Here is a 21,312-nt window from a genome sequence, read left to right as displayed (position 1 = left end):
CTTCAACCTACCCATTGACCTGAGGATAATATGGAGATGAATGCTCCTACTGGAAGCCCAACTTGAGTGCCAATTCGGTCATTAGTTGATTTTGGAAGTGATTGCCATGGTCAATGACAATCTCTCTTGGGATACCAAATCATGAAATAACCTGGTTGAAGAGAAACAAGGTTGTTGTCTTACTATCATTTCTGTAAGTATCCATGGCCTCAGCCCATTTTGTAAAGTAGCCTATGGAAACAATGATGTACTTGGGATTCCCTGCCGATGGTGGATTACAATGATGTACTTGTGATTCCCTACCGAAGCGGATTACTCTTCTTCAAAAGATAAGCAATGCCTATGAATTGAGTCAACCCCTTTGTGATATAATATATCACCAATAATAACATGGTTTTTGGCAAGGTGACGTAACTTTCGATGCTCATCTTTGGAGAAAGTAGGTGGAAAATTCAAATTCTAGAGATATATAGTGCTATCTCTGTACTAGGTATCTTGTGAAGAAATGAGGAATAAGTGTTCGTCGAGAAAATTTTCCTCATAAACAATATCTTCCTCACAAGCCAGCTCCGAAATCAATTCTGCAAAAACTAATGAATTCTTAGATTTAGTTGATAAGAATTCAAGATCAAACTCTTGAAAAATAACAATCCATCGATTATACTTGCCCCCAATCACTCACCTACTGAGGACAAATTCAAAAGGATTGACAGTCGCTAAGACGAACGTTTTGTGAAGCAGATTGTAATGACGAAGCCGTTGGAAAGCATGGACAGCTTCCAAGGCCAACTTATCAATGGGAAAATAGCGTAGCTCAGGTCATACTAAGCCTCTAATCAAGTAGTAAATTACATGCTCACTGAGAACATCATCCTCCTGAGCCATAACCATACCAATGGTTGATTCTACCTCAATGAGATACAAAAGGAAATCTCTGCCATAATCTGGTGGACTCAATAATGGAGTAGAGATTAATGATTTTTTCAAAGCATCAAAAGATAGTTGTGCGAAATCGTCCCATAAAAATGGAACTCCTTTCTTAAGCAAACACATAAATCCCATGGTAATCTCGGTGTAATTCACTATAAATCTCCTCAAGAAATTTTCTTTTCCTTGGAGACTTTGAAGTTGACGAATGGAAGATTGGGTAGGCAACTGAATTATTGCCTCAACCTTGAATATATCAACACAAATCCCTTCAATTAATACGATGAATCCTAACAGCCGACTAGATGTGACTAAAAAAACACACTTATTCGGATTCAACTGGATTTTATAAAAATGACATCTCTCAAAGACTAACCTAAGGTGGCTGGGTTGATCAATTCTCTTGCGAGAACGAGCAACTAAGTCATCCAAGTATGCTTTGATAACATGTTTGATGTCATGGAAAGCATAAGACATGGCTTGCTGAAAAGTAGCTTTAGCATTTTTAAGGCCAAAAGGCATCTTCTTGTATGGAAACATGCCCTAAGGACAAATAAAGGTTGTCTTGTGCTAATCCTCTGGATGGATAGTAATTTGATATTAACCAGAGAATCCATCAATGAATGAAAAAATTTCATTACCCACACATTCATCAACTATTTGATCAATAAAAGGCATGGGTTAATCGTCTTTTAAAAAAGCTTTATTTAAATCCCTAAAGTCGATACATACTCGAATTGTTCCTCGCTTCTTATCTACTGGGACAGGGTTGGAAACCCACTCAGTTAGAGGAACAGGGTATGTGAAACTCGCCTTAAGTAGCTTTTCAACTTTAGCTTTAATAGCTGTCGCTTTCCGAGGATTGACTGATCAAAGTTTTCGACGAATAGGTTTGGCGTTTTCATATGTCTTGATCTCATGCTAAACTATATATGGATCAATTCCATGCATTTCCTCATAAGACCAAGAAAACACATATCGAAATTATTTAAAGAGGTTGGCGTAGATTTGAATTACTTCAAGGGAACAACCAACTCCGATGAAGACATTTTCAATTACGTTAGGATTCCTAGAGATGTTTATAGGTACATTTTGTGAGATAACTGACATGTTACCTTCGGCAGAAAATTGTGTTGGAGCCAAAGGGTTTCAAACTATACAAACATCACTAGTAGATAGATTGGACAAACTAGATTCAACTTCACACAATGGAGGGAGAAAATATGAATGATGATGTAAATCCTCCCATGGTCAATCCACACCCATCATTGCTTCCAAATTTGCTTCTTCAGATGGTAAGACTATATCCAAGCAATCCAGAGCTGAAGTAGAATCGAGGGTCCAAGCCGGAGCCACCTCTCCATCTAACTACTCTTGTGAAAAAGGAGTGGGATGGTTATCTGCACAGTTAATGATAGATTGATAAGAAAGTTTCATTGTATACATGGGAAATGCCATTCCACCTACCTACCGTCCATCTAATGTGGTGGTAGAAGAAGGTAAGGGCCAAGAGTCTGAAAAATAATGAGTTCAAAAGAACTCTTTCTGAGAATGTCCCCTAAAGGATGAAATCACATTAATTCTAGTTGTAGGAGAAGGGAGGTCAAATATACCCATTAATGAAGAGTGCATCCAAACTCCTAAATTCTCAATAGGTTGACGAGGATTTTCCACCAATGGAATGGTAGAATCTGAAGTTGTGTGAGAGTTACCTGGAGAATAATCTAACTGATCAAACCTAACAATCCTCCCCTCATGAGGAAAATAGAGGATGGGGAATAATGATGAAACTATGGCATCCATATCATAAATCCAATTCCTACCTAAGAGGAGGTTATAATCCAGGTTCGCATCGATGATTTCTACCTCAATATTTACTACCATTCCCCCCAACACAGATAGGAAAGGTCGGAATAATCCCGTGCAGCCTATGAGAATGTTCGTCAAATGCCATCAAAAGAGTGGGTGAAGGAACAACTTAAGGTGATCCAATGGCCTTCCAACATGACATAGATATCATGCATGTTGAAGCTCCCTGATCTATAACAATCTGAAAAATATTGGTCTTTCGGTATGTAGACTTTATCTGGAAATCCATATGGTGAGGAAGTCTCTTTTTGACATTCAACATATCAAAAGTGAGCACTAAATAATTCTTTGGATCTACTATGCCAATTGTCGAAAGCAAAGAACTTCTCTAGGTAGGGCATGAGTGGAGTACCTCCAGTGTAGACATAGCACAAGGACTTTGAACCAGATCTTCCACAATCGAGTAGTTCTGGGCTACGCTAGCATTAGGGTTAATAGTCGAGCGCTTTGCAGAGACTTTCAGTATCCGAGGTATAGAATCAATAGAGGGAAACTCAATATGAAGTGGTTTTGTAGCTTCGAGAACATATTTGGCCTCAAATGTTTCCAATTCACCATAATCATGTGCTCGCATAGCGACGTTGATATGAGAGCTCATCCTATAAACCCTTGATGAATTTTCCTCTTCCTGGTTGCCCTTGGAGGAGGTACCAACATTAATATTCACGGCAACAAGTAATTGCTGCTCTTGGGGAAGGGGGTTAGTCAAAACATCTTGGGAGCTAGAGGACCCTTTTTGTACTAAGAAGCGTTGAGTGTCTTGCATCTTAGGGTAGAGGTGAGTCAGATGATCTCCATTGCATAACTTGCATGGAAATTTTACCTTTTTCTTGGACTCTTTCCTACCCTCTCAGGCATCATTGCCAGGTTTGTTTGCATTTCCTTTCCCTTCCTGGTTCTTCTTTTTACCTCATCATTTCTTCTTCCCATCATATTGTTGATTTCCTTTGGGGTTAGAGGTCTGGATGGCGTTTATGGAGGTAGGCTGGGAAGGTGTAGGTGCAGATAATGTTGCCTGGTTAGAAGAAGCAGTTTGTAGAGACATCTGTTGTAATTGATTCAATAGGTTCACCGCGTTAACATCAATCGATCTAACTATACCATCAGCGTGGGGACCTAGTTTTAGTTTGGCTAAATCGACCTTAGATCTAGGAGCATCAGGTAGAATTTTCTGAAGAACCCAAGATTGAGAATATACTAGTTCTAATTGTTGGGCTCAAAAAATGGCCTGCTCTTCCAAATAAACATCGGAAAGAGACACATCCTTTGAGATCTCAGGTTGTAATGATTTGATAAACCATTTGAGAAGGAATTCTAGTGGGATTTTAGCTTTGATAAGCCTTTTCCTCCTCCTCCATTCCTGGATGTGATCAGAAAGTGAGTTGTAGTATCTTGCTAAAAGTTAGCCAGAAGTTCAATTCTAGCTTCATAACGAATTGGCAATTGAAAATGGTTCAAAAAGACATTATCCAAATCACATAAATAAGTATAAGTGCCCCCTAGCAACTCTATATACCATTTGGCTATATTTCTACTTAGGGTGCGATGAAATAACCTTAACCTAATCGAATCATCTATCAGGGAGTTCGATGAGCACCATAAGTGAAATGTGGTTATGTGGTCTCCAAGATCTTCACTACTCTTCGCTTTGAATTTTCCGATGGAAGTTTAGTTGGGACTGGAGGCCAAGCTGAATTGTACCAAATCAGATCATTTATCAATTTAGTCAAGTCTGGCAAGTTCAGCATGGCTAGGAAAGGGAGTCATGATAGACCTTAGGAATTCCATCTAGTGTGGGCTGGGTTTGCAAAGGTCTGAAAAGAATGACCTGGATTTTGAAAAACACCAGGTTTCCCAAAGTAACTCATAGAGCCTACCGAAACAAAAGGTGGTCCTTGTGGTCCATCAAAATTCAGAGTTTGACTAACTCCTGCCGAAAATCCTCCGTAACCAATGAAGTTACCCCCTAACGAAGTGTTGAAAGGATATGACAGCCCCTGCTAAGGATTCCATGCGTTAACAAAGGGTGGAAAATTCTGAAATGAATTAACTGAAGAATATGACACATTGCCTTGTTGGCCAAAAAATTGATTCCCATCTCCTATCCCACTAACTGCAGGGTTTGTCCAACTCTGGAATGGGTTATTACCTTAACTTGTAACAGAAAAAGGCATCAACCCTATTTTTGGATTGGAATGTGGTATATGACCACTTCCAAATGGGAAACCCTAAAAAGAAGCTGATCCACTCATCATGGATGTGGAGGAGGTCGATGGTATGTTCAATGGAACTAAAGGAATCTCGCGAGATGACATTCCATAAGGGATAATTCCAAAACCAGATGCAGTAGCCTGAGAAATTCCACTCATTGATGGAATGGAAGTAGACCCAAATATAGGCATGCAAGGAGTAATAGAAGGGATGGAAATAGTTCCTCCTCCTTGTACAGATATGGTAGTTTGCATGCTCGGAACACTCGTCGTAGATGCCATGCTTCTGGCAGTGGTCATCGAAGGAATAGATGGATGTAAACTTGGGCTTGAAGGCCTATGAATCAGGGTTCTGACGTATAATAGAACGTCTAGATGATCAAGATGAAGAGGAGAATTTGGAGCCACAACCAACTTTGAAACCTCTTCAGCTTCGATATTATCTTCCGACTGAAAAAGTACTCAAGAAAGAACTGGTGTATTCCTCTCTAACTCTCTACTAGTGTCAGGTCTATCTTGTGAATCAATGACCCCAAGCGGAGGATAAATCTCTAGTGCACCTGCTGCCACTGGTTGAAAACCATTGGCAGAATCACTCCTATGCCTTCTAGGGGAAGGCTCAGTACTCGTAGGTGATAGTCCATGAAGTCTCCTAGACCGTTGAGATGGTCAATCAAACACTTTGAATTATTTAAAAGATCTACTTAAAGACTCAAAAAATTATAAAGCTAGGCCGACTAGGAGCAAAGAACACTCACTAAAAAAGACCCTAAAGATATCAGCAATCAAACAACTCTCGAGTATTTCTGCTCCAGGTGATTAGGACCTAACACCAAAATAAAAGAAAGTTAATAACAAGGGCCTTCCGAAAATAGACTTAGGTAACTATGCCCTAGGCCTACTAGAGAACGTATCAAAGGTAGTTATGTTGACCTCCAGGCAACAACATTTGCCGATGCAGGCACCCAGGCTTTGCAAGGGTACCCTCCAAAAGTACTGTTGAACCTGATACAACATCAACCTCAAGTGTCACGGGATTCCCCTCGGCAGCCACCTGTGTGATCCATAGGATAGGAAACTATGGTCACCAAATCGTATCAGAAGCCAGGTGGAATGGTTGTGAGGTGGGATCCGACAAGTAAGAAAGGGGGTATCTGTCGTCCTTATCTTCACTCTCCCTCATGGTTTACTCCTAGTTACAGAGCTTTCCTAGTCTCCCTAACACTATTGGATTTCACTCATTAATCAAACTTCTATGTTTTGTAATTTTGAGTGGCCTTGGATAGTTAACTCTCCTCTCGCCTAATCCAAGGCCCTAATAAACCTAAACTTTTTGGTGTATTCTGATGACAACATAAAAGTTCTAGTTTATTTTAATTAATCGCTTGATTTTAATGGTTGTTCTTTAAGTCAAGGGTAAAGATGGGAGTGAAACCAATGATGTTTGTATGACACAACAAAAATCAATGAAAAACTAACTACATGAATGCAATCATTTTTCTTTGATGAAAAGAGATCTCTATATGGGTTCTACGAAACTTCTACAAAGTAAAGTACCTTTTCTCTTCTTTTCTTGAAACACACTTCACACATCCAAAAACGAAAAGACTATGAATGCTTTAACAATGAAAACTACCCTAATGCACGATATAATGGAGATGCAAGATCCTAAATAACACTCAAAAAGAAAAAGCAATTGTTTATGACTAACAATAAGCCAACTTAAGTACTGAAGAGGATACAAATTTTGAATGCAAAATTCTCTCCAAACAAGAAGGAAAAATTGTAAAAGATCGCAATAAACTTTCAACAACAAAAAGAAACCATAAACCAAACTAGGCAAAAGAAAAACAAAAACAAAGTTTTTTGAGATCTTTTCTTTTTTAAAGAAGCAACCAAAAAAACTTTTTGCAATCACCAAAATGCTACTAAAACCGGAAAGATTGAAAAAAGAGCACAAGGAGTCTTTACAAGTTACAAACTCGAAACTGAACGAAAACTTGAGCAAAAAGACTTCAACTTGCACCAAACGACCCAAATAGTAGCAAAGAGTTTGATAAAATGACCAAGAAGCCAAGAAAGAAATACTTCCAAATTCGTCAACAAGACTTTCAAAAAGCAAGAAAAGCTATGAGGCCAAAAAACAAAGGAAAGCAAAGAAAGTAGATGTGAAATCTAAGCTTGACACTAAAACTGTAAAGAATCTCTTGTTCTAGAGGACCAAAACAATCAGGGACTCCAGGATGAAGTCTTGTGTGCCAAAACACAAACTACAAAATCACTAAAGAAGCAAACCTAGGCCAAATATTTTCAATGAGGAAGAGACTTTGAAACAGTAAGCTTGCTGAATAATTAAATTCTTCAGATAATAATTGACCACTAGAGACTAAAAATACCAGGAAACAAATCTATCTAGGCTAAAAGATTTGAAAAAATAATGCAAAAATTTTCATATGTGACTGTGTTCAAAAACAAAATCATGGACACGTACTTCTAACACAGGAAACTCGCATATACGTGAGTTCAATTTATAGAATCAAGCGTGTATATGCTACTGTAAACAAAGTAAAGAGCATATACAAATCTTTGCAAGAAAAAATAAAAAACAAAGACCGATCCAAAATATCAGACTTGAGGCCTGGGAGCCTAGTAGACCAAATAAGACTGTAACCTCAAGAAAACCAAAGACTAAGCCCTGATTTAGAATGAACAACCCAAACCAGGAATAACAAGATTGTTATCCTCGTCAATTCTGTTTCAGGTGGAAGCTCCCTAGGGCTTTGGGTTAGAACCCCAATCGATTAGAAGCAAACTACAACAAGAAATACTCATATAGCTCAGGAAATATTCTAATATTTCAAACTACGTAAGAGTGATCGTATCCAGATTTCCTTTGTTCAAGTAGGTCTCACAAGGTTTAGACCCTCTGCAACTCCCGATGTTCTTCAAACCTAAAAATCATTCAATTCGAACATACATAGCAGTATAGAAGTAAAGCATATTCATGAAATTGATATTATGTCGTATAAACAAATGATTGATCATACATCAAAACAACATTCATATATGAATTAAAACATAATTTTATGCATAAAAATTGATCCAAAATGCATCAAACATAGACTTCTAAGTCTAAAAATATTCTTTACAGAGGAAAATGAAAGTAAAAGGATGCTCCTAAAAATAGTCCCATTACATAGATCTCCTCATTCTAAATCTAATGCAATTTGAATGGGTGAAAACAGACTTCGGACAAAGAAGTTATTGTAAGAAGAAATTTTCCTAACATCCTCAAAAAGGAGGCAATTTCTTATTAATGTGATTAGCGATAGGAGGATCCCCTGTAAAAAGGGTCATTGCAACTTGCAATTGCAATAAATTGGGTTCAGTGATCGGCATCAGTGATATATATTAGATCGGTGGATCGGCATAGTCCATTGGGCATTGCGATTGTGATATACGATGCACCGATATCGGCGATCAGCGAATGCAACCATATAAAGGGCCATTGACACATGCTTGTTGTGATTGCGACTTGAGATCAAGGCGTGGACTTGATAGGTTATGAATGTGATTCATAATATTTGAAATCTGGATTTTTAGATTTTCAATGTCTTCCTGTGTAAATCTGAATAGTTCTGTGTATTGGAAATATGGTTGTTTTCTGGATTTTGGTCCGAAGAAAGGCCACCGATTCCTTTGTAAATTGTCCCTATTCTTGAATCATTTGTTCCACGCTGTAAGTGGGTGTTTTGGAATAATGATGCATTGGAACAGGAATGTGTTATATGTAGAAAGCCACAGAGCCACAAAACCAGATGGCTAGTCATAGAGCCACAGAGCCAGAGGGCGAGTCGAAGAGACAAAGGAATGATTACACACAGAGAACAGACAAGAAGCTACAGAGCCATAGGGATGCCTCACAAAAGCTAGAGAGCACAATTGAAAGAGAAAGTTTTTGGAGTCACTTGGAGGTCAAGTGAAACCAGAAGCTTAGAGAGCTAGAGCTAGGGCAAGAGCCAGAGCCAAAAGGAGAGCCAAGAGCAAGAGCTAGAGTGAGAACTAGAGCTAGAGTTGAGAGCCGAGAGCTGAGAGCCAGAGCGGAGAGCCAAATCCAAGAGCCAAGAGCTAAGAACCAAGAGATGAGAGACAAGAGATGAGAACCAGAGCTGAGAGCCGGAGCCGAGAGCCAAGAGCTAAGAGCCAAGAGCCAAGAGCCAGAGTTGAGAGCCAAGAGCCAAAGAGCCAAATAGACGGGGATAAAGACACCATTCTAAGCCCATGGGTTCAGTTGTAAACATATGGAGTTGAGTGTGGAACTTGTAAAAGAATTTAAGCCATAATCCCAAAGAGCCTAGTTGATTTGACTAGAGCTCATGGAGACGTAGCCCAAGAGGTTTGGATGAACTCTTAATTATATTGTTGTTATGTTTGTCGATTATTATTTTCATTATTTGTTGTTATATGTTTTTTTATATTACTTTAAGCAAATCAACTTAAAGAACTTAATAGTTAAAGGAAAACACAAGCATACACCTCTTTCAAGCACTTTTAATTCCACAAATCATCAATCATAAGCATAGATCCGGGGAATATATATAAGCTTTGGAGTGGGAGAGGCTTTTGTTGATTGACAAGAAGCCTTTAATGCCCCATTCTAGATCAAGTGGTATCAGAGATAGTTATATCAGAGCTTCAAGTTCATTAACCCCACCTTCAAAGAAGGTGATATCAGAGTTAAGTTATACCAGAGCAAGTTATATCATGATGCAGGTGATATCAGATCAGGATGCTTGATTGATAGAGCAATCTATATGATTTTTTGACTTGAAAGGTGTTCAAACAGTAGAAAGAATTTAGCTGTTTGATTGTTTGTAAACTGGCTGTTGTTTGATTTTGCAGAGGTGAGGGAAAGTTATTGATAGCTAATTCTAGGAGAGGACAAGAAGGAAGAAGCATTGAAGGCATTCTTCTTATCCCAAAGGACCTCACAGCAATCCTTGAAGCATAAGAGGTTTTTTGCAAAAGGTTGTTTGAATAAGCTCTTTGTTGATCTGGTTTGAAGTTCTTTTGATCATTTTGATAATGACAACTACTACAAGTGGGTGCTCAAATTCTTCCTTCATCACAAGGTTCTTTTATGAATACATGAAGCAAGACTTGTTCATCATGATGGATATGGTGAGAGAAATGAGTGTTGGACTTCGAGAGAAGTTTAATTCCATGAAGGAAGAGCAGTAGTTACTTTCTAACAAATTACAGGAAACAGAAAGACAACTTCATCTTGCAAATATGAACCTGGAAAGGATGCGTGAGTTAGAAACATAGCTCTTTTTTGCAAAGGAAGCCTTAGTCAAGTATCAACTTGAAGAAGAGGTAAATAATTCTAGTTTGTATTTTTCCTCTAAGAATGTTTATACTGGTTCTTTTGAAAAACATACTAGAGGCATAGGGTCCAAGTTAATATCCAAGATGGGCTATGAAGGAAAAGGCTTGGGCAATCATGCATAGGGTATTGTTGAGCCAGTAATAGTTGAGGAAAGGCCTAATTATTTGGGTCTTGGCTATGGATAATCTTATGGAGAAAGTTCCAAAGCTACCATGAAGAGAATTGAAATAGTTCCAAGAAGGAGTTTCATTTCAGGTCTTCTACCTCAAGAGTGTAAAGATTGTGTTCATGGGGAATGCAATAGCTTGAAACATCATTTTCAAGAATAAGGTGTTCATAAGCATACACTTGAACTAGAGAGTTGTGGAAACTCTGAAACCTTTGAAGAGGTTGATGGTGTTCCCAAGGGAGCTACTTCTACATTTGATTCACCTCCTCATGAAGGAAATAAAGGTGAAAAAGAAAGGTATAAATCTGGTCCTAATCATATTCCTTTTGATTATGCTAAGCATGATAAATTTCCATAAGCATTGGAAAAACATTGCATGCTCCTTTTGTGGTTTGGATAACCATAATGTTTCTAGCTGTTGGAAGAAGATGGCCACATGCAGGAAACTTTTGAAGGAAAAGAAGAAAAGAGCCAAAGGTCCATTGCACAAGGCAAATCATGCTGACAAGAAGATGAACGTATGTTGCACTTACTGCCACAAGCACGGACACATTGTTGAAAAGTGTTGGACTCTGAATCCAACAATGGTTCCACGAAACTTGAAGAAGGTGGAAAGAGAAAATGGTAGGAATGGAAAGAAAGATTCCATGATTGATGTGTTTCAGGATGATTCATGTGCAGAAAAAGGTAGCACCTTCAAAATGGATTGGTAAGAAATGGTTAGAGTTCTTATCCAATTAAGATTGCATGTCTATTGATATAATGCATCTATTTGCATTTCTTTGTTAATGGAATGCAAGTTGTAGGGTTTTACCAGGAAGGTAAATGGAAAAGTTGAGTATGCAGACTCACTTTATTGCTACAACATTACGTTCGTTTTAGCTTCAGCTTTGAAAGTATAGTGTACTTAAGCAAAAGTTGAAGGATGAAACATTATATTTCATTTCAGCTTCAAAAGTACAATGTACTTAAGTGAAAGTTGAAGGATGAAATGCATGCATAAGCTTGATATGCATGAACACAGGGATGTTGATGATTTCCTTGTATTTGAACATGTATGTGTGATTAACTTGAAGGGTTGATTACTTTGTTGTAAACATGCATGTCATGCAATATTGACTTGGAAAAAGTTGATTTGGTCTCCAAGATGGAGATAATGATGAAGTGTTTCATCTTTGAAAAAGAATCCTAAAGTTCTTTTTCTACATGCTTGACTTGAAGGGCCAATTGTTTTAAAGACATGTTTTGTTGGCTTGTTATCTAGTCAATCTGTAGATGTAAAGACATGGAGGTGTTCACAAGATGTGAAATTGTTTCTTTTGTTGAAGCAAGAGTTTAAGACATCTAGTTGTTGCCTGTAATCCTGTTGTCGTTAACAGTTGTTGTTGACAGTATGTCAAAAAGGTACAAATCAAAACTTTGTGAAGCAGATGTAACTTCACATTGGTTTGAGCCACCTTGGATCAATGATCAAGGCAGAGAAGTTCAAACTACCTTCTATGACCTTCTCAGTAGGAGTTCTGGAGGAAGTCAAGGAGGAAGACAGTTCTTCCTAGGAGGACATGTACATCCAGGAAGGGAGTCTTCAAAGGCTTTGGTTTAGAGGCACTATGCAAGGCAAGTGTATGGAGGCTGAAAGAAGAGTGTTACGTACTCTCAGTTACTGTTCAGATTAGTATATCAGTCTTTTGGAGTCCAAAAGCTTTTTAGTGGGAAGGCATGACCCAAAATGGATCTAACGTAGACTTCTAAGTCTAAAAATATTCCTCACAGAGGAAAATGAAAGTCAAAGGATTCTCCTAAAAATAGTCCCAATGCATAGATCTCTTTATTCTGAGTCTAATGCAATTTGAATGGGTGAAAATAGTCTTCGGATGAAGAAGTTATTGTAAAAATAATTTTTCCCAATGTCCTTAGAAAAGGAGGCAATTTCTTATTAAAGCGGACTTAAGGGTTCCTAAAAGAAATCGCATCAGAAAGGTTCAAAGGGAGGACTTAAACAGGGGCGAAAGGACTCCTTGATCATGATCTCCAATATATCACATCGGAGGAAGGCCTTCATGTGATATCGTAACAGGCCCCAGGCCATTTACATGTGCAATTGGTGATCGGTGAATCCCCGGTACAAAGGGCCATTGCGACTTGCGATTGTGATAAAGCGAGGTTGGCGATCGACATTAGCGATATATATAGGATCAGTTGATTGGATTAGTGATATATATATATATATATATATATATATATATATATATATAGATATCGACCAACATAGTCCATTGGGCGTTGCGATTACAATATGCATGTGCTGATATCAACGATCAGCAATCAGCGATCGACGAACGCAACCACATAAAGGGTCGTTGACACATGCCTGTTGTGATTGCAACTTGTGATCATGGCATGGACCCGATAGGTTATGAATGCGCTTTCATAATATTTGAAATATGGATTTTCAGATTTTCAATGTTTCCCTGTGTAAATCCAAATACTTCTGCATATTGGAAATATGGTCATTTCCAAGATTTCATCTGAAGAAAGGCCACAGATTCCTTTGTAAACTATCCTTGTTCTTGAATCATTTGTGCGACAATCTAAGCAGGTGTTTTATAACAATGATGTGTTGTAACAAGAATGCGTTATACGCAGAGAGCCATAGAGCCACAGAGCTAAAAGGCCAATAGATGAGATAGAGGAATGATTACACACAGCGAAAAAGACAGGAAGCCATAGAGCCAGAGGGATGCCTCACAAAATCCAAAGAGCACAATTGAAAGAGAAAGTTTTTGGAGTCGCTTGGAGGTCAAGTGAAACCAAAAGCTCAGAGAGCCAGAGCCAGGGAAAGAGCGAGAGCCAGAGCCAGACCCAGAGCCAGAGCTAAGAGCTAGAGCTGAGAGCCAAGAGCCGAGAGCTAGAGCCGAGATCCAGAGCTAAGAGCCGAGAGCCAAGAGCCAAGAGCTAAGAGCCAGAGTCGAGAGCCAGAGCTGAGAACCAAGTACCAAGAGCTAAGAGCTGAGAGCTAGAGCTGAGAGCTAGAGCTGAGAGCTAGAGCCGAGAGCCAAGAGCTGAGAGTTGAGAGCTAAGAGCTAGAGCTGAGAGCTAAGAGCCGAGAGCTAAGAGTCGAGAGCCAAAGCCAATAGCCAGAGCTGAGAGCCAAAAGTCGAGAGCCGAGATCCAAGAGCCGAGAGCCAGAGAGCCAAATAGCCAAGGATAAATATGGCATTCTAAGCCCATGGGTTTAGTTATAAACCTATGGAGTTGAGTGTGGAACTTGTAAAAAAATTTAAGCCATAATCCCAAAGAGCCTAGTTGAGTTGACTAGAGCTCACGGAGACGTAGCCCAAGAGGTTTGGGTGAACTCCTAATTATATTGTTGTTATGCGTGTTGGTTATTATTTGCATTATTTGTTGTTATATGTTTTTTTATATCAGTTTAAGCAACTCAACTTAAAGCACTTGATAGTTAAAGGCAAACACAAGCACACACGTCGTTCAAGCACTTTTAATTCTGCAAATTTTCAATCATAAGCATAGATCTCAGGAATATATATAAGCTTTGGAGTGGGAGAGGTTCTTGTTGATTGACAAGAAGCCTTTAGTGACCCATTTCAGATAAAAAATATTTAATTTCAGAAACAAGACAACATTTCTTTTATTGCAGTAAGCTTTAAATAACATGAAGAGAATTCACCTAAGTCTTTCTCTCGCTCCAAGTGGAACTGTCCTCTAGATTCTTCCTATCCAGCCTTCAACAATCTTCTTCCATCACCAACACTATGATATCTCAAGAAAAATGAAGGATATCTATAATCAAGGAAACCGGGGTTTCCTAAAGCTTGGGGAAGTGCATGAGGCACAGGGATTTATCAGACCCAGTGAGGGATAATCTTAGTATAATAACTCTATCTCTTCTCCTCCTTAAGGCCTTCCCATAGAAGGCTATTTATACTTCTCCCAATTAGTTTTTTAGTTGGGAAATAGTTGGGCCACGGGCAATAGGAGGATATCAATAGGTAAAACCCGTGAACTCTGCCCATAATTAGGGAAATTTAATTTTTTTAAGTGTTTTAATACATATACGTGGGTTGGGTATTGACTCACCCACATGTACACACTTTTAGCTGAGGGAAAAGTAGCGTACATGGAATAAAACACTGTTTTTTGTATATTTGGACCAAGTCTAGAAGGAGGGGTTTCCCTAGGCCATGAACAAAGCATCACATATACCAAGAGTGGAAAATGGTGCTATAACATGGTCGTAGCCATCTAATATAGATGGATCATCATAAATGTAAAGTTCCACGGTATGGTCAGAACCATAGGTATAGAAGAAACATGTGTACAATCATGAATACCACATAACTCCACGTAGCCTCAGTCATATCAAACAAGCCTCAGGGTCTTGTGCTACATCCTGACCCAATAAAAGTACGAATTCTAACATGTGAATGAATGTGTTGAAGTCGAACATGCTAGAAAACCACATGACTACCGACCAATAATGTGTATCGTTAACAGGTACGAGAGAAACCACCAATAATGACAATGGCTCTCAAGGTACGACAATACAATCCATGAATGTGATAATGAAACTGAAGTAAAACACTCATGGAATCACCTGATCGAAGGCCGCTAATGAAAACCTATTGTTAGATGTGAAGAAGTTTCCATTAAGGCATGAAAGCTCTAAGGTATGGAAATGGAGTTTCTAAGTCATCATCCCAGATAATGAGTTGAAGTCGACAGGAAATGACTCGTCGAAGGAGGGAAATGATGAGTCCCCCATCATTGACTCGAAACAAGTAATAGAGTGGAATGAAATGAATAAGGTCCAAGATTGTAACAATGGGTGAGACAATGTGTAGGTAAATAATTGTAGATATGACTTCTCTTGAACACTGGTGACATGACTCTGGAGTGTGGAAGCATTTGAATCAACATATGACTAAAGGTCATGATGAAAATTAGAGTAGTTCAGATGAGAGGAAAAAACGGATCACCCAAACCCAGGAAGACAAGTTAATGGGTGAGGATATCCCAAACCTGACATGAAGGAAGAAGAGTGTCATGTTCAAGAGAGACATGCTGCCTATACAAAGGATGTTTCATTCTCATTTTTCGCCACTATTTATAGCGATTACCCCAATTATTTTTATCACAAGCTTAAAGAGGTTAGAATATGCGTGTCATGTAAGTTCATTCTTCAAATGAATCCATCATAGTAAGTTTTACGAGTCCTAGGAAGGAGAAGCTAGGTCTCATCATGGTGACGAATCTTTTGTCGTAAAACTTTAACGAGTCTGATGTAATAATAACTCAGTATCTTTTTGACATTTAGAGAGTTTGAAAAAGAGATGAAAAATAAAACTCCATCATGTCCATTTTCATAATTTATCTCTTGAACCCGAAAAGGTAGAAAACAATATTCGAGAGAACCTCCTAACCATGTCGACCAAGGTGTACATTTTTCATAAATAGTCAATCCCAGCCAGAAAAAGGGGTAAACGTATACTGAGATGACCCCACATAATTTAATTTAATGAGTTCTAAAAGACAGGTACTCGTCAATATTTTCATATTTTTGAAGTCTGAAAAGAGTTGAAAGAGGACTTCACCTGGAGGAATGAGTGGTATGAAAGGATATAAACTGGTTCCGGTCATGATGGAACTGCTCAAAACATGTAAAGGTCAGGAGGTTGGCTAATAAGACCACTCATCACAGACATTCCTCAGGTAAGGGTGAAACAAACAAGTGAAAGGGAATGATCAACCAAAAATATGGTGACGATGGAATGGACAAACCAAGGCCCATCCGACAAAAATCGGCTTATAAAAATAGAAATCATGAGATGTAAACTGACAATGGTTTAATTTTTACACAAACTTGAAACATGAGAAACTATTTTTGAGTATATTTGAATATGGTTTCATTTTTTCACAAGCTTGAAAGATGAGAAAAACTATTCTTGGATTTGGTTTCGTTTTTACACAAGCTTGAAATAAAGATAAACTATGCTTGAGATAATCTTTCATGCCCCCAACATAACGACTCAATTCGAGGTACATGCTCCCCAAGCTTCATTACATTCACCTAAGTAGACTAACAGTTACTAACAGGTGGATGGATTGAAGGTTCACTTACGAGATCAAGTGAAAGACTCGACTGGGATTTTACGAGATCTAATCAAAGACTCAAATGGGAAGGGGATATGTTTCATTTCTTAATGTGATTGACATTAGTAAAGGAACTATGCTCATGGAGACCTATTTCATTTTTTAACGAGGTTGACATAGTAAAATAACTATCCTCATATCCCTTGTTTCATTTTTAAAGTTGCTTCACACAAGACAAGTAACTCTACTCCAAGGCCCTTGTTTCATCTTTTAACGAGCTTGACACAAGATAAGGAACTCTGCTCCACATCCTTTAATCATAGACAAAAAAGGCCATGGATTCCAAGAGGATCTCATCAAATGGGAGAACAACACTATGGAAGGGATACATGTACAGGGATCCAAATGAAAAATTGGGCTCTAACGCTCCCAATACATGGCATACTACATCACTTACTAGATCATTAGTAGATGCGAGCATGGAATAGGCGGCCACATAATTAGCCTATGCAAGGGGTTATACTACTTGCACATAAGAACCATTTAGGGATGATGGTTGATGTGGAGTTTATTCAAGACTAATGAATGTATGATGATCAATGATCATAATGTGTCATTCATGGGGGAAACATATTAGTCAAAAGAGAGAAGATACAAGAGCTTCCATGAGTAATCATAGTCACGACCAAGAAGTAGATTAAAATCTAATGAACCTTGGACAACCATCACATCTATATAGATGGTGTTTCCTCCAAAAGTAATAGGAAACTTAGGAAGGATCCCTAACAATTGACTAGTTCCTCTGTTAAAATCTAATAGATTCTGGCTAACGAGGACAAGCTGAGGAGAACCTAAATCTTGCCAAGTAGTTGAGGATAGAATTCTAACAAATGCGCCCTCATCTATGACTGTGCTAGGTATGGCCATATGGTAAGCCTGTGCTTTAATCTGGAAAAGCACATAAGATGGAAGATGATATCCTGCTAGTCGACTCCAATCAAAAGTAGTGACCAAACTAGTTAGAGGGGATGTTGTAGGAACATGAGAGATGTTCTCTTGATCTTTGGGAATAGGAGAGCTACTCTCATGCACCTTGGGAATGAGAGTATTTCCCTCCAGCTCATTCGAAACTAAAGAAACCAGAAGAACCTGAGAAGTATGAGGTTCACCCTCTACCAGAATGGTCTAGTTAAATGAAGGTTGAGCCAAGTATATCATTTTATCAACTAATTGTTGGTCGAGAATGGACTCATGAGACTCATTTTCAGAGAGAGCGGGTTGAACAAATATGGATTTTAATCAATCAACTAATCGACTAGAAGAGGATCAGGGGAAAGCTTTCGATACCTAGCTAGAAGATGAGGTTGAGAAGCTATAAAGTTTTCCAACTCTTTGGAAGCTTCATCCATAATAGGACAAAGGTGAATGGGATGATTACCTGCACACAAATTACAAGGAAATTTGAAATTTCCCTTTTTCCCATAGACCTTACTGTTAGTAGTTAAAGGTTTATCACCAACATGATCGCCAAAGGCTGAAGACAAAGGTTGATGTGAACTTGGAGACCACACTTATAAGACCTTGGGAATACCAAGACAATTGTGAAGAAGGTGGTCACCCTTACATAACATGTAAGGGACTTTTACATTCTGGGCTTGGTTGAAAGATTTTACTTCATCAGTTGCATTCGTAGCAATGGTTTCTCCATTTCCCCCTTGTTTATTTTCCTTCTTCCTCTTCGTCCTCTTCTTCTTCTTCCTCTTCTTCTTAGTTTCCTCGTTACTAAAATCCAGACTTTCATCAGGCGAATACGAAGAACAAGGTAAGGAAATAAGTGAAGAAGGTGAGGGGTCAACTTTAGGATCAAGATGAGGTTGATGGTTTTCATGAGGAAGGAGGACTCAGTTGAAATACAGTTTGGACACTTAGAACCACCGAGGTTGGAAATAACCAAACTCGCAAACCAATGGTCAATCCAAGAAGGGACAACATCACCATATAGGGTGCACGAGTATTTCCAAAAGAAGGAAAAGGACTAGGATGTCCATTAGATGGGTTTCCTTGACTGGTAGATTCAAGAAATGTTGCCCTTGGTATCAACCTAAGATCTACTAAGGAGTATTTCCACAGGAAGGATGTTGTTCCGCGATCAATTAATTTTAGAATTTGAAACAAAAACTTTTCCTTTTCATGCTTTAAGAGTCGAGAAAAGAATGAAAAGGTGACTAGTCACTTTTGTTATTTTAGTGGACTTGAAAGGATAAGTGCTTAATGATATTTTCAAATTGGAGTTAGAAAAGATCGAAATGACTACTCAGGTAACTTTAGGAAAAAGGGATTACCAAGTAACTATGAACTGCAATATACACCTTAGAAAATAAATTTACCAACAACTTGATGTACATGCAGGCAATCTCTCCAAATGTTGTGTTCGATATCCACCACTTCAAATCTTAGTCTCGGTAGATTAATGATGGGGACGAGGGGCCAAATCCATACGGTTGTCGGATGCTGGGAACGAATCGGGTGAGCCTGCTCTGTGATAGGGACTGTGTTACGGATTGGGCGCGCAACACTGCGAAGCTCTGGTTTTAGAACAAGTATCGAACCACCCTCTTTTACCCCCTACCTTTGTTGCTGCTACTCGATCACGTTTACAAGGCGACAAAATCAACTTCGTATGGATAAAGGTTTGCAACCTATGAGGGTCTCCCTTTATATACTCGACAGTACGAGGAGCACAAATCCACTCTAGCACTATCTAATGCAAGAGTATTGCGAATGACAGCTGCTGTGTTTTATAAACATCGGAACACCCTTCTAGCCTAGACCACTAAGTATGAGTGTTAATGTTTCAAATTCCCCTTAGGTTAATTGATAGATTTTAAAGTTGATCTTGAAATTATGTTTCGGTTTCAAGGTCTTAACGATGTCACCTGAACACCTAAGATAAAGCTATATGAGAAAAGGAAATTTTCCACTTTAATGAAAGCTTGACTAATCAGGGGCATAAATTTAAATTAATAATGCATCAAACAAAATGCATCATGCAAAATTCATTCCACTAACTTTCACTTTCGTTTTGCAAATGCAATGCCAAAAGTAAAAATGATTTTCACTTTTCACTATCCCAAATGGAAGTTTTTTGAAAGAAAAATTATTCTAACTTTACTAAGATGCAATTATATGAATTATGCTTTTCTTTTGATTTTGAATGATTTGATGCACCTAATACAATTTTTAGCTTTCAAACACTGAAAAATGTGATCTATTTTCAATGATGAATCTCAAAAATTAACTTTTCAATGCAACTAATCTAATGCATTTTCATGAAAAGAAGATTTCGAAATACAAGCTAAAACAAATGCAAAATGATGTTTTCAATTTTCCATAGAAAAAAACACTCAATCAATCATAAAAACAAACATTTCAATGACATCAACAAGCAACAAGCAATGACCAGTTGAACAGAAACCATAGAAATCGGTCAGATTTGACTTTGAAGCCAATGAGACAAATTCTGCAAATTAATCAAGACAATCAATAAAAAACTGACAAATCGAAGCATATAGGATAGGAAAATACCTTAGGGGCTAAGACACATTGGATTCTAAGGAAGAACCCTTAAAAATTCTCACATTCAAGGATCATCGCTACTTTATATAAGAAAACCCATGATGATTGGGTTATCATCACTACTTTTCATAGGGAAACTCGTGATGGTTGGGGTCATCATCACTACATTGTATAGAAAAATTAGTGATGATTTCAGTGTGACCAAACAGTGAAGAAATTTTTTTGCGTCGCGATTGTACATCTAAAAACTCGCGATGCCATCATGACTCTGAGATTTAAAACCCTGATGGGTGAGGAATATGGGAAAAAGCAAAAATATTCCAAGAAACAATCTAGACTTAGAACACTAACATAGTAATCAGTGATGGTATAAACCCAAACTAATGCAGGCAAGCGAAAAATCGACGGTTGGTCAGACTCGTCACAAATTCAAGGTCAAGGATTGAATGGAAAGGGTTATAAATTCCCTAGTGGAGTCAACATTTTGTTGTCTAGGTAAATCATATTTGTAGATAGAGACAATCCCTCTAGTACAATGAGTGGGTCTAGCAACCGAATTGACAATCTACTAGACACTTTCCTAAATTACAATTGAAAAGAGGCAAAGAATATGGCCTACCCTGTTCTGATGCTATCTCGATCTCATTTGTTGAAGACCTTGAATCACTTATGTCACGGGCTCATTCTTACTGTGCATAGCGTTTATACACCTACACAAGAGATCAATACACAATAATGAATGCAAATACAAATAGCATATTCAAAAGTAACTTACGTAGCCAATCAAGGAATTTTAAGATAAATGATACTTGATCATACACATTTAGTAAAAATGAACCAATAGTTCTATATTAATAGAAAACAAAGGGAAGTATACAACCAAGCCTTGACGTTTGTAGTATCTCCCTAAATGAATATCCAAGCCCAAGAAAATATCTACAAGCACTCCCTCTCCACGCCAAATGAGTAGCATATAGGCACAATCTTAGCATAAGGGTGAAAATAGGCATAGGCCGACCATTTGGGAATGGGAGAGGATGAATACATAGGTTGGGAAAGGG

The sequence above is a fragment of the Pinus tabuliformis genome, chromosome 2_2, assembly GCF_031772625.1.
Source record: "Pinus tabuliformis cultivar Carrire ecotype Pingquan chromosome 2_2, CPIR1, whole genome shotgun sequence".
NCBI lineage: Eukaryota > Viridiplantae > Streptophyta > Pinopsida > Pinales > Pinaceae > Pinus > Pinus tabuliformis.
Note: the sequence above shows the minus strand (reverse complement) of the source record.